Source organism: Pelophylax lessonae (assembly GCF_965119305.1).
Source record: "Pelophylax lessonae genome assembly, chromosome: 5".
NCBI lineage: Eukaryota > Metazoa > Chordata > Amphibia > Anura > Ranidae > Pelophylax > Pelophylax lessonae.
Genome location: NC_138772.1, coordinates 52,296,587 through 52,309,892, shown reverse-complemented (window position 1 = coordinate 52,309,892; position 13,306 = coordinate 52,296,587). Strand labels below are relative to the sequence as shown.

Genomic DNA, 13,306 nt, shown 5'->3' with positions numbered 1-13,306 from the left:
CAGCCTGTATATTTTTTTTTTATCTCATCTTAATTTTTTTTCTTATTACTTCAGTTTTTTTCTTTTAGATTTAGCAGGAATTCTGTGAGTTATATTGGACTTGTTTCTGCTAACAATGATTTTATTGTATTTTTAGCTACTAAATATAGCACTAATATTTTCTTAGGGGGGGGGGGGGGGGCCTGTCAGGTAGTCTGTACGGGGCCCCACAATTTCTATCAGCAGCCCTGCCTATATCTAAAATAGCACTTTTTGGTGCACTGACCCTTAAAGTGTTACTAAAACCCCAACAGTAAAATCAGTGTGTATATGCAGTAAAGCATGTTTGTTAAACTCACTGTGGAACCTAAGGGGTTAATCTTTTACATTGTGTAAAAAGGCTGTTTGATCCTGTCTTCTCTGATCCTCCCCTTCTTCCACTGTTTCCAAAACATAACCTGATATTTACAGAACCAGGGGACGGGATGCACATGCTCAGTTTGGTGTGTATTGCTGGAGAGTTTTTTTTTTCTTGGGAGAGTGCATGTGATCAGCACAGGGCCAATCGGCACTGTCCAGACATGTCCAGGCAGAGTATCAGGGGAGAATGAAAACTGCTCCTACAAGCATTACTAGAAACTGATACAAGTTGCAAGACTGCTATATACTGCTGATGAGAAAAGGTATTTATCCATTTATATTTGCTAAAATAATTGCATTTCCATGTTCTGTGTACTGTGGGAGAGCAGATATAGTGAATGCAGGCTCCTGGGTTTAGTAACACTAAAATAAAGCTTCCTAGGCACTGTCAGCCTTTGACAATATTCATTTTATATATGTACATTTATTAATCCGAACAAGCGATTAGTGTTACACATCCGGTCTTCAGAGAGAGAACTAGCTCGGTCTGCTGAACAGATGTCAAGCGTATGGAGCACGCTGTCACACTGAGTTACAAACACGATTCTGGCAGGCAGAAACAAACATTTGCAGTAGACATCCAGTCCACCTGCACATCCATCTTTCATGTCTGAACCAGAAACTGCTCTGCCGTTTTCTGTTTATATGAAAAGGAACAAAACACGCCAAATGGGGACCAGTTCAAATAAACTTTTTCCAGGATTGGTTATTTATTTTTATGACATTTTCAGTATGTGCTGTTTGGATGGATAGAAGACCGGAGCGGAGTTTGTGTTTCCAAAATCTGGAATATAATAGGATACTGTGCACTGCAAAAATCGCAGGGCACTGCTTCATTGAGACGCAGAGCCTTGCAGGAGCTTGAAAAAATTGTCATATTATAGGGAGAAATGGAAATATTTATAGTGTTAATCTTTAGAAAAAGTATTTTTTTTTTTAACAAGTTAAAGAGGCGTTCCACCCTAAAATGCAATTTCCGTCCATCTTCATGCCCGGGGTCACCTGAAAAACAAATGGATAATCGCAATTTTTTTTTTACTTACCTTGTTTAGAAGATAATATACTCACCTTACTTCCTCTTCCTCCCCTCGGCGGCCACGGCCCGTCGTCGCTTCCTGGCTTGCAATGATTCCTGGGAGCTGAACGTCATCGCTCCCAGGAATCAATGCACCTGCACCGACCCCGACGTCAGTTCCGGTGCAGACGCCGTCATACCTTGCCAAACAGCTTCTGGGCATGCCCAGAAGCTGTGCAGGGATGACGCTGCAGCCCCGGAAGTGACGGCGGGGCCGGTGCAGTGCATCGTGGGACCGAAGAAGACGGAAGAGGACGCAGAAGAGGATCGCGCTGGCTTCAAGCTGCCCACACCTGAGATGGCAGCGCTGGACAAGACATTTTCAAGGTAAGTATTTCTTCTTGCAGGTAAGTGCAACCCGGGACAGTTCAGGGGCTATCCATTGTGGAATGCACTAGCCCTGACTGTCCCGGGGGTATTTTTATGTATTTATTTTGGTTTTAGGTGGAACTCCGCTTTAAAGGACAGCCCTATAGCAAATTTTCTGCTACAGGGCGGCCCTCCTGTGCAGAATTATGTATATATACGTTATTCTGCACGTCTGCCTAGGGGGTACATGCGCTCGCTTCTGCTTTGATTACTCAGCAGAGCACTGAAAATTGGTCTGACTTGGTCAGGAAGGGGGTATAAGTGCCCAGCTGGTAAGTGGTTAAAGTGGTTGTAAACCCACTTTAACTACTCTTACCTATAGGTAAGCCCTATATTAAGGCTTACCTATAGGTGCTATAAATATCTCCTAAACATGCACCGTTTAGGAGATATTTACAGTGCATGCAGCCGATGACGTCATCGGCGCATGCGCTCTGAAGCAACGGCCACCCGTGCCGTTCCTTCAGGGCCCTATGCCATGAACGGCGGCTCCCACGCGCATGCATGGGAGTGATGTAATCGCGCCTTTGACCAATCAGATGGCTGGAGGACGCGATCCAGGAAGCAGGACTGTCGGAAGCTTCGTTTTTAGGGAAGTACTTCATAATGAGCTAGTATGCAATGCATACTAGCTCATTATACCTTTGTCTTTACAGGTTTTTTTTTCACCTTTTTTTTTTTCACAGGGTTTACTTCCTCTTTAATGCAGAATCCAGTATTTCCCAACAAACCCAGTGGATAGGCACCCAACCAGCCATTTTTTTTTAATTTATTTTTTTATAGAGAACTAGATTTTATTTGCAATTACAAGCCACAACACGTCTCATTAACTTTGTTTAATGGTCTCCAAAAATTTGGTGACAGGTTTTTTTGGTCAAGTTGTTCCCACTTAAAAATTACTGATTTAAAAACACTAATAACTTATAACTTCCACAAACAAATGGTCCATGATTCCTTTCCTTCTGAAGCTTTTACGATGCATGGTTATCATTAGCCAGTCTTTTACTATTAAACTTAAATGGCCAATTGAGACAAACAGTTCTGTGACCAATATTCCACCACTGGTTAAGAATGAGGTGGTGCTGGATTGTTGAAATATTCATTTGGTTTTCTGAGCCTTCTGAGCAGACTTTGTGACCTTACCGGCAGCACCTGTTGCCTTATTTTCAACAGCCTTGATGACACCAACAGCTACAGTCTGCCTCATGTTATGCACAGCGAAGCGACCAAGGGGAGGATAGTCAGAGAAGCTCTCCACACACATGGGCTTGCCGGGGATCATGTCAACGATGGAAGCATCATCAGATTTCAGGGACTTGGGGTTTTCTCCCAGTTTCTTACCAGGGCAACGGTCAATCTTCTCCTTCAGCTCCGAAAACTTGTAGGCAATGTGCAGGCAATTGCAGACGCATAGCCAGCACTGACCTGTCCTGGGTGGTTCAGGATAATGACCTGTGTAGTGAATTGACCAGCTTCCAATGATGGATCGTTCTTGCTATTGCCAGCAACATTACCACAACGGATATCCTTCACGGAAATGTTCTTTACGTTGAAACCAATGTTGTCACCGGGCAAAGCCTCAGTCAAAGCTTCATGGTGCATTTCCACATACTTGACTTCAGTTGTTACATTAACTGGAGCAAAGGAAACCACCATACCTGGCTTCAGGATACCAGTTTCAACACGATCAACTGGTACTGTACCAATACCATCAATCTTGTACACGTCCTGCAGCGGCAGATGAAGAGCCTTGTCAGTGGCCTTGTCAGAAGGACGGCTCTTCATCTGCCTCTGCCTTTTCCATGGGATGCTCCATCCCTTGAACCATGGCATATTGGCGCTTGGTTCCAGCATGTTGTCACCTTTCCAACCAGAGATGGGCACAAAGACAACGGTATCTGGGTTGTAACCAATTTTCTTGATGTAAGTGCTGACTTCCTTTACAATTTCCTTGTATCTCTTCTGGCTGTATGGTGGCACAGTGGAATCCATTTTGTTTACACCAACGATAAGCTGCTTCACACCCAGAAGAGCATGTTCATGAGTTTGTCCATTCTTTGAGATACCAGCCTCAAATTCACCAACACCAGCAGCAACAATAAGCACGGCGCAGTCAGCCTGAGAAGTACCAGTGATCGTGTTCTTGATGAAGTCTCTGTAGCCAGGGGCATCAATAATGGTGACATGGTACTTGCCGGTCTCAAATTTCAACAGGGAATTGTCGATGGTAATACTTTGTTCACGCTAAGCCTTCAGTTTGTCCAAGACCCAAGCGTATTTGAAGGAGCTCTTTCCCATCTCAGCAGCTTCCTTCTCAAATTTTTCAATGGTACATTTGTCGATCCCATCACATTTGTAGATGAGATGTCTAGTTGTTGTGGACTTGCCAGAATCTACATGTCCAATGACGGCGGTGTTGATGTGTGTCTTTTCCTTCCCCATTGTGGAGTTTTAAATGTTGGTCGATGGACACCTTGTAAATTTGCTGCAGACCCGGTGAGGAAGAGAGCCCCAACCAGCAATTTCAGAAACGTATAGCAGAGCTGGTCTGGATGTGCTGACAGCATCTGTCTTGAGGGGTTGAAAGCGGCCTGGCCCAGTCGAGCCCAAAAATGGAGGTCTCCAGAAGGATTGTGTTTCTATCTTTTCACTACTCAACTGGAACCTCTCTCTGCAGGGAACTACTGTTCTGGTCAGACGGGTGACCTTTCCCTACACTACCCACAAACAAAATGCGAGCCAAGCCTAGGAACCAGGGACTTAAATAGGCTCTATCTGACCCAATATGACCCAATATGGCTGTTAGAGTCACATGGGGCAGCAGCATCCAATCGGATAACTTCCCTAGCAACCCAGAACAAGATAGAGGAACCACGTCCTCTTAACTTCCTCTCCCTCTGCAATGCCACTGTGGTTGAGCGCCACCAGGAGTGGAGAAAGTAGACTGCACCTGCCTACAAATGGAGGGGTTGGATGCATGGGCATAGTTGGGCTCTCTTGATCAAAGCCTGTGACAGCCCCTTAGTTGTAGTAACCCCACCACACTGGAATATTACAGCGGTGGGGAGGAAGGTATGGAAGAAGAAGGAGTTCAATGAAAAGAAGAGACATCAGCCCAAGGGTGTGGGGAATAGGGTGTGCTGGATCACAAGGATACTTTGACAAACAGTAAATGGCTGGCTCTTGAAATGTGATTAATGCACCACGGTAGCACTTCAGAAGGGGGAAGTGCACTCTATAGGTAAAACAAAGCAGAGAAGAAGGCGCTTCTAAGTGCAGTAATAAAACACTTTATTAACAAGGAAGGATTAAAAACAGTTACAAGTGAAAAACAGGCATTTCAATGAATGCCTAATGTCCAGCAGGATGCCTCCTTTAAGTAAAGACAGCTGCAGGTGGAAGTTCCAGCAGGCCAGCGGTGGGAAACCCTGTGTTTCTGATCCCAGATGGAGAGCTGTGCTGTCAGGACCAACATGGAATCCATGCAGCCGGAAGTGAGTCAGAGTGGGCGGGACATGTTTCGGAGCATGCTCAGTCGCTCCTTCCTCAAACCAATGGAGTAATGCAAGGGAAAGGGGTTTATATGAGGTCAGGGGCGGGACAAAAGGGCAGGGGGTGGGCGGGACTGATAACAGCTGCCAGATCATTGGATGGCAGTATGCAATAGAATAAAATGCAGTATAATAAAATAAAAAACTTGCTGCAGTATAGGTAAAGATACAGAAGACATAAACACTGACTGGGACAGACCTGCAACAAGTAGAATGTAGATAAATAAATTCCGATATTTAGAGAGAGTGTAAACACTCATATGGGATGCAAGGTTTGCAGCATGGGACTACAAATTTCAGCAACACCATGAATGGGGGAAAATATGACAACAAGTATAATAAAGGTAATTGGACAGATGAAATATTGTGCAGCAGGGGACAGCAACTCAGTAAGGAAATATATATATATATATATATATATATATATATATATATATATATATATATATATACATACATACAGTATCTCACAAAAGTGAGTACACTCCTCACATTTTTGTAAATATTTTATTATATCTTTTCATATGACAACACTGAAGAAATTACACTTTGGTACAATGTAAAGAAGTGAGTGCACAGCTTGTATAACAGTGTACATTTGCTGTCCCCTCAAAATGACTAAATTTTTCAATGAGAATTTGAAAAAAAAAAAGAATTGTTGCTCTACATAAAGATGGCCTAGGCTATAAGAAGATTGCCAAGACCCTGAAACTGAGCTGCAGCACAGTAGCCAAGACCATACAGCGGTTTAACAGGACAGGTTCCACCAAAGAAGTTGAGTGCACGTGCTCAGCGTCATATCCAGAGGTTGTCTTTGGGAAATAGATGTATGAGTGCTGCCAGCATTGCTGCAGAGGTTGAAGGGGTGAGGGGTTAGCCTGTTAGTGCTCAGACCATACGTCACACACTGATTGGGAATCGGTCGGCTGCTGGTTTTCCAGCATGCTTGTTCGACATACACATGGGCGTTTTTTTTTTTTTTCGACCTTAAGCTATGTCCTTTCAACTTTTTTTTTTTTTGGCTGGATGTAGGTTTTTATATGGTGGCTGTATGGGATGACAAGAGGGGAAATAATAGCATTAGGAACTAACAAACACATGAGTCAAGAAATATTATTCGTATGAATTTGTTTATCTATGATAATTACATTAATGGTCTTAATTTTATATATAGTAAGGGAGGGGGAACAGGTGGTGCCCTGCATTATAAATCACAGGTCCACTTTAAGATGTAGGAGCTGAGCTTTCACATTTCAGACTGCCTTTACTGCCATATGTCAAGTCAACATAATTCCCTATATGGCCTAAATATGAGCAGCCACCATTGAAAATATCTCTAAACCTTTTCCATTTCATTCCATGTTGTGCCTGCTGAATATCGCCTTGTTTCTTATCCTCCAGAGCAAATTCTTATTGATCAGAGTAAGCTGGAAGGTCAATGAAAAGTTATATTAAAAGCATTACAAGGTAAAAGAAAGAGAAATCGATAGCTCAAGGAATATTTACAATCGGAAAAAAATGAAGCTTACACCATTTTCATTAACCTTCTTTATCTTTACAGTGTTGTCATATTAAGTAGCATGAGATAAGGCTGAATATTGTGCGCTGAATCCAACGGAGAGCTCATTCTTTTCCTGTTAGGCCATCACATGGTTAAAAGCCGAACTCCAAACAAACGTCTGAATATACAGATATAATAGATATATGAGAACTGTTTTACTTGCCACAGGGATTTAAATTCAGGCTCTCTCATGTGGTGGTGGTAGTAGCTCCTTTAGAACACTGCAAATCACTTTTCAGAGGGTGGTAAGAAGTAGTATATATCCAAAAGCATAACTAGGACCTTCAGGGTCCCAGTGTAAGAAACCATGAAGGTCCCCCCTGACTGCCAGGGCCATTTCCATCATTCCCCGGGCTCTTTCCTCTGAGCCCAGGGCCCTTTACTCCATTGTGTGACCGTTTATCAGCCCCAGAAAACAATGTGACACATTAGGTAACATGAAAAGTAAAACACATTAAAGCAGTGTTCCAGCCTCCCCCTCCAAACACATACTGTAGCTGCTGACTTTTAATATTAGGACACGTACCTGTCCTGGAGTCCAGCAATGTCGGCACCGCAGCCAATGTTTCCATCGGCTGTTGGGTGCTGCCACCGCCATTGCCGGTAAGGGAACCTGGCAGTGAAGCCTTGCGGCTTCACGGGCGGGTCCCTATTGCGCATTCGGATTGGTTTGGCGGCGTGGGGGGAGGAGGAGGGGGCCAAACTTCCAAGTAACAGTGTCATGTCGCCGTCTCCCGGAAGTGGGGAAGGGTACCTGTCAAAAACAGGTACCCGTTCCTACCTCCCCCTGAAAGGTGCCAAATGTGGCACCGGATGGGGGGGGGGGGGAGGAAGAAAATGAGCAGAAGTTCCACTTTTGGGTGGAACTCCGCTTTAGTTTCAATGTGTGCTGCCTTAATCAATGCAACTCGAGTCACAGTGACAGAAAAAGGTTCCTGCACTACTTATCTGCATCTTAAAAAGGTTGTAAGTGTCAGAAAAAAAAAACTGAAAGACAAAGGCACAATGAGCTAGTATGCATCACATACCAGCTCATTATGAAATAATTACCTTAGAACGAAGCCCCCACAGCGCCGCCCGCTCACTGGTGACACAGCCGAAATGTTCAGCCGTCTTCCTTCCAGGTTTGCGTCCTCCAGCCATCTGATTGGCCAGAGTCGTGATGATGTCACTCCCGCACATGCATTCGGGAGCCGCCATTTAAGGCACAGGGCTCTGAAGGAATGGCACGGGTGGCCGTTCCTTCAGAGCGCATGTGCCAGTGATGTCACTGGCTGAATGCAAAGTAAATACCTCCTACACAGGCCATGTTTAGGAGATATTTACAGTACCTGTAGGTAAGCCTTATTATATACCCTTACCTATAGGTACAAGTTACAGAGGAGGCTTTACTTCCTCTTTAAGTGAGGACTGAGTGCCCTAGACTGCAATGTTAAATCACAAAAGTTGCAAGGAAATCACAAGCAAGTCGCACGTTGCATAGTTTTGAGTTGCAGCAGTGTGAACCAAGCCTTACGTACCTCCCCCCCCCCCCCATGGTGTCGAAATTTCAAGGTCCAGTTGCAAATGTGACCTTTGGAACCCTGGTACTTCCGCCTCTGTGTATACTGTATCTGAAAGAAGCCTTTCTGTGCCTTCCTGTGTATCCAGGTGTGAGATTTACAGAGCTCTGCTGAAATTAAAGTGACACCAAACTCTGTTTTAAAAAAGAAAATTTCTATTCAAGTATGTATTCCTAACTGAGAAACATCTGTCCACTTCTGCCTTGAGGCAGTTCAGTAGGTCATGGATGTTTTCACCTTTCTTTCACTTTTTGTTGTCTCTCAGTACTGCTAAACCTTTCATCCTTTTAGCAGCCACTTCCTGTCTACATGCTCTGCAGCGAAGGCATTTCTCAAGATGGGTTCCCTGACAGTGACAACAGTGGACCATGACTGTGTAATGTATTGTATGTATGTCACATTTTGTATGTACAGTATGTCAAGTTCCTGCACCACAAACTCCCTCATTGGGGTTGCTGGCCGCAGGGCTCTGAGCTGAAAGCATCTCTCTCATATAGCTCAGAGCCTCCCCCCTCACGCATTCAAATTCAGCTGCTTAGCTTCGCACTTCCCATGGTGTACACAGGAGGAGAGAGGCGGGAGGAGAAGGAGCAGATCGGCACTCTCCTCTCCCATTGTAGGAGCGCGGAGGGAAGGGGAACTGTCAATGCAGGCTCTTCGCTTTATGAGAGAGAGAGGCTCTCAGCTCAGAGTCTGCTGAGGAGGCACTGATAAGGAGGCATTGAAAGGCAGCACAGATAGGCTGCACTCATGGGCACTGATAGGTGGCATTGATGAGCACTGATACAGTAGGTAGCATTGATAGGCAGCACTGATAGGTGGCCCAGATGGGCACTGATAGGCAGCATTAATGAGCACCGATAGGTGGCACTGATGGGCAGTACTGAAGGGCACTGATAGGCAGAATTGATGAGCACTGATAGGCAGCACTGATGGAAACTGATAGGCGGCATTGATGATCACTGATAGGTTGCACTGATAAGCACTGATAGGCAGCACTGATAATGAGGGCACTGACAGTCTTTCTGGTTAACGGTTCTCCTTTCCTTACACAGACACAACGTGGGAGGAAAGGACTGCCGATAAGTCAGTTTACATGAGATGATAGATAGATAGATAGATAAGATAGATAGATAGATAGATAGATAGATAGATAGATAGATAGATAGATAGATAGATAGATAGATAGATAGATAGATAGATAGATAGATAGATAGATAGATAGATAGATAGATAGATAGATAGATAGATAGATAGATAGACAGACACTGACCTCCTAGATATTTGAATAATAAATCAACATAATAATTTTGGGGGACAGTTTCCTGCAATAAACAGCATTCATGACAGACAAGGATGCCCTCAACATATAAAGGTACTCCCTTAGATTACGTTTTTTTTACTGCACCACAGATGTCCAAGGTCCCCAAGTGTTTAAGGACATTAGATCAGCATGCAAGTTTGACAGCCAATAGCAAGTAAAGGTTGGCTGTATAGGAATGGAAGTAGGGTACTGCAGATAAATTGGGATAAGAGATCGTGATTGTTATATATTTGTATTAAAATGATGTAAGAACCCTACTTTTTCCTACATTGTTAAATTACATGATTATAATGTATACTTTTGTTGTACAGACTTATCTCAAACCCTTAATAAAAAATGTATAAGAGAAAGAAGTAGAGGTTGAGAATGACTAAATATGCCTGCTTCTATTCCCTAGCCCAGGTTTCCTTTACCATAAGGATGAACTGATGTTAATACCTCTTTTTTACAATCCCACAGTTAGGAACAGAAGGCCCATCTCCTGCAGGTCTGATCACTTCTTCCAAGCTGGCCATCCGATAACACTTCATACTTTATATATTTTTTTCTGCTGTCATTTCTTATTAGCAGACTTATGCCCAGATAACCTTCCAAGAACAGCAAGCCTGGAGCCCTACCGGAGGCTTTTCTCTTTCCAGGGTCGCCCTTTTGCCGTTGCATCTGTTCTGTTTCCCATGCCACTCAATGACTGTGAAAACTCTAAAGGCATATACTGTACCTGTATCCCCCAACAGAAGGCATGTCTTGTCATTTTCTCTGCAAAAGGTCACTTAAAGGAACACTGTTTTCTGTAAAAAAATGCTAGATATAAATGTTACACAAGCTTTTTTAATAAATGTGTAGGAATGTGTTCCCCCATCTGCCTTTCTGTGTACATTATTTTACTATTTTTGTCCAGTCCCTTCAAGAACATGATCTTCTGGCCTTCCTGTATTTTCATTACCTACCAGTCACTCTGTAACTGAGGCTCCGGAGTCCTGTGCCAGCAGTGTGGTACTGGGGGTATGGGGAATTTTACCTGTCTTACTATCTGGCCAATCCATTGGTGAACTTGTCACCAGTGGCCTTTACTCAGTTCTAAAAAAATAGCTGAGCCCTGTTCTGAAAGGGTCCTTGACCCCTACCACTGCTGGGAAAAGGGCGGGTGTTCGTTAGGCTCCCAGGGACTAGAGGATGTCACTTATCTGTATAGCGTGCTGTATACCTGAAGGTCATGTGGGCCAAACTTTGTGCTCTAAGTTAGATTGATCACTGGAAAGGAGAAACACCAGAAGCTCCTGCTATGGGGTTGATGTTCTCCTGAAGTTTTAACCACTTGCACGACCGGTCACGTTGAGGGTACTGCGGCACAGTGGCTCGTTATCATCCAGCAATGTAGACTTACGTCGATGGACTCCTCCCCTTGTGGGCGCCGCCAGAGGCTCGCTCCCGCTGTATTCAGACACAGCGGGAGTCGGGCCAGGGGAGGAGCGGCGGTGATCACTGCTGCTCTTCCCCGATCGTCGGGGATCGAGTGTGGAGATCCGCCCGCTTGTGTAAACAAAGCGGGCGGATCTCCTAAGTTACAGGCAGGGACAGATTGCAGGATTCATCATAGCTGAACCTGCGATCTGTGCCTGTGTCACACAGTCCCCTCCCCCCACACACGTCAGTAAGCACCAGGCATACATTAACCCCTTGATCACCAATAAAAGTTAACCCCTTCCCTGCCAGTGTAATTTTTTACAGTAACAGTGCATATTTATAGCACTGATTACTGTAGTAATGTCACTGGTACCCCCAAAAGTGTGAAACATGTCAGTTAGGGGGTTCGATCTGTGTGCCGCAATCACGCAGTCCCGCAAAAAAAATTGCAGATCGCCTCCATTACTAGTTAAAAAAAAAACAATAAAAATTACATAAATTTCCCGTAGTTAGTAGCTGCGATAACTTTTGCGCAAACCAATCAAAATACGCTTATTGCAATTTTTTTTACCAAACATATGTAGCAGAAAACAAATTGGCCTAAAATGTTAACAAATTTTGATTTTTACATTTTTTTGGGGGGAATTTCATATAAAAAAATGTGAAAAATATTGTTATTTTTTCAAAATTGTCACTCTTTTTTTGTTTATAGCGCAAAAAGTAAAAATCGCACAGGTGATCAAATACCACCAAAAGAAAGCTCTGTTTGTGGGGAAAACAAGGACATAAACTTCGTTTGGATACGGCATTGCATGATGGCGCAATTGTCAGTTAAATTCGCACAGTGCCGAATCGCAAAAAGTGGCCTGGACGTAAAGCAGGAAAATCCTCCGGTGGTAAAGTGGTTAAGTGATGCCTTTGGGTACAGCCTCGCACGACCGCGCAATTGTCCATTAAAATAATGCAGAGCCGAATCGCAAAATATGGCCTGGTCAGGAATGGGGTAAAATCTTCCGGTCTTAAAGCGGTTAAAAATACGCTCATTGAGAATTTTTTTGTCAAAGACATCTAGCTAAATTTGGCCTAAATATATGACAAAAATTGAATACATTGGATATTTTTTAACTGTCAAAGTAGAAAAATATTGTTATTTTTTCAAAATTGTCGCGTTTATTTATTAATATCGCAAAAAATGAAAAGCGCAGAGGTGATCAAATACCACCAAAAGAAAGCTCTGTTTGTGGGAAAAAAAGGACGTAAACTTTGTCTGGATACGGCATTGCATGACCGCGCAATTGTCAGTTAAATTCGCACAGTGCCGAATCGCAAAAAGTGGCCTGGACGTAAAGCAGGAAAATCCTCCGGTGGTAAAGTGGTTAAGTGATGTCTTTGGGAGCTGTGTCCTACCATGTGACTGCTACCCAAGGACCTGTAGAAGCCCCTAGAAGACATCAGTCTTACTCTTTCTTCTATCAGGTTGGAATATAGTGTTAAACTGCATTCAAGTCTGCATTCCTTCAGTGAAGCAAGAGAATGTAAGGGCTTTATCTGAGGATGTGAATATCCAAAGGGTCCCATTTTGTGCAGCATAGAGATGAGCAAAACGGAAACATTTGTTTAGCTTCGAATTCATTCAATAAGTAAATCATTTTGTTTCATCATATTTGTTATATTTGCTTCATTTTCAGAATTAATTTTGTATATTCGGATTCCTTTTGTATATTTGTTGCTCAAAATTGCGTTGTATTTTCGGGAGATTACCTTTGCACTCTGAGACATCCTTGCTAGTCAAACCCACAAAGAGAAATGGAATGAGCTAAATGGACGATATTGACTGGAATTGCGTGCATCTGACTGTAACGAACAGAACAACATTAATTTTGCATTCATTCGTTGTTATGATCCAGAGATTCTGTTGGATCCTTCTCCATCCAACTCAAACACAATATGTAGGAATCATCACCTTTTTTCACTTTTATACCTTACTGTATGTATTGAAATATAGTTTCATTTCATATGTAGTGTATTTTTTTTAATAATTAAAAATGTTAATGCAAATAG

At 43.3% G+C, this 13,306-nt stretch overlaps 1 protein-coding gene and 1 pseudogene across 2 annotated transcripts in view; both read right to left on the bottom strand.

Annotated features, from left to right (window-relative positions):
* CALCR (calcitonin receptor) overlaps positions 1-13,306 on the bottom strand; it is a 490,211-nt gene that overhangs the window by 381,166 nt on the left and 95,739 nt on the right. The window lies entirely within an intron of this gene.
* On the bottom strand, positions 2,665-4,285 carry LOC309555999 (elongation factor 1-alpha, somatic form-like; annotated as a pseudogene). The gene has a single exon. The product of its transcript is annotated as an elongation factor 1-alpha, somatic form-like (transcript).